This window comes from Camelina sativa, chromosome 19 (genome assembly GCF_000633955.1).
Source record: "Camelina sativa cultivar DH55 chromosome 19, Cs, whole genome shotgun sequence".
In the NCBI taxonomy this organism is placed as follows: Eukaryota; Viridiplantae; Streptophyta; class Magnoliopsida; order Brassicales; family Brassicaceae; genus Camelina; species Camelina sativa.
The window spans coordinates 21,049,427-21,051,282 of record NC_025703.1 but is presented as its reverse complement, the minus strand read 5'-3'; the positions used below and the strand labels follow the sequence as shown (position 1 = coordinate 21,051,282).

The window sequence follows — 1,856 nt, the reverse complement described above, 5'->3', positions numbered from 1 at the left end:
CTAGATGTGTGGGTTTCATCTCTGTTGAATCAATTGCAATATGGAATGGCTTTGTTCTCCAACCGAAAGCTCTCGACTTCTATTTTGACTCCTGATGATACATTTCCTTCTGATTTACTTACGGAAAAGAGTGTGCTTACACCAGACCGAACCATAGGTATCTTATATGTTTTGTTTCAAGCTAATTCCATAACTCTGTCTGTATCTTTCATATGGTTTTGCTGAGAATTTTGTACATCTTTCATATGGTTTTGCTAAGAATTTAGTACATTTCATGGGAGTTTATGTTGGGGAAATGGAGAGTGGGTGGTTGTGTTAGAGAAATGTAGTTACTTTATGTTTTGAGAGGAGTTCCTGGCCTTATTTAGCTTATTACGTGCAGGTTAACTTAGGTTTGTTTGCCAGTGTTTCTCTCTGTTTTGTGATTGTGCTTGAGACGTGTTTAAAATCTCCGAGCAATGATGTTTTCCTTATTGCTTCTCTCTTTTTAGAACTTCTGGACGTGTATTAACTGGCTCTGGTATTGATACTTTCCATAGGACAATATCAAGACTTGGTCATTCCGGTGACGAATTTTCAGAACGAGGACAAGGTTTCATGGTTTTAGCAGGTGATGTCTTTGATGTTCCAATAAGGAAAGATATCATTCACAATGTCGTGCGATGGCAGCTTGCTAAACGCCAGCAGGTAATTAATTAGTTATCTCACAGTGCCTTAATTTAGTCGTATAAGCAAACAATCAATAAGTGTGTGACACTTTGTTGGTTGATATTTAGGGAACTCATTCGACCAAAGCATTGAGTGAGGTTAGTGGAACTGGAAGAAAGCCATGGAATCAGAAGGGTACAGGTCGAGCTAGACATGGTACTCTGCGTAGATAAATCAGTTTTTTGATTTTAAGGTTTTTTGCCATCATATATAGCTAGCTCTCTGATTGAACTTCATTGAACCATTAGTTGGTGGTTGTGTCATGCATGGACCCATACCGAGAAGCCATGCGATAAAGATGAATAAGCAGGTTCGACGGCTTGGACTGAAAATAGCATTGACAGCTCGAGCCGCTGAAGGAAAAGTCAGTCTCTTTCTCTTCTTAATCATAACTTGTGCTCTTGATCGTCCATCATTACTGTGCCTTTGTTATTAAACTGGTCTTATCGTATCTGATGGTTGAGGAAATTTATGCAGCTCCTCGTGTTTGATGATTTGGCATTGCCTACGCATAAAACAAAGAACATTGTAAATTATTACAATCAAATGGAGAAGACAAAGAAAGTCCTTGTTGTTGAAGGTGGTCCTATTGATGAAAAGCTGAAGCTAGCCACCCAGAATCTACATTATGTCAACATAATTCCATCAATAGTAAGTTATAGATAATCACATATCAAACCTTGCGGTTCCTCGACTTTAATGGGTTGGCAAATCTTGATGGAATTAACCTTGTTTATGTAACGCTTTGCAGGGGCTAAATGTTTACAGCATTCTGCTACACGATACACTTGTGATGTTCCTTGATGCTGTGGATAAGATTGTTGTGCTGATGTAGCAGCATGTGATGTCCCGCGATGCTGTGGACTAGATCTACGGGTGATACGATACTCAAATTTGATTTGCGAGTAGTAAAATTGTGAAAGTACGAGTATATTTTTTCAAGTCAGATAACGGATATAGAAGATGATTAAAATATGTTTTCGTCCAACTTACTATCAATTTAGATGAAAAATAGTAATATGTACCGTATAAACTCTTTGTAATTGTATACTTCTTCTCTAAATTAATAAAGTTAGACGTTAAAAAAAAACATTAACATCGTTTAAGAACTTAAAATTTTTATATCAATTATTTTAAAGAACACTGCG

General features: G+C 37.1%; 1 pseudogene; it reads left to right on the top strand.

Annotated features, from left to right (window-relative positions):
• The window catches only part of LOC104766835, a 2,235-nt pseudogene extending 443 nt beyond the window's left edge, over positions 1-1,792 (top strand).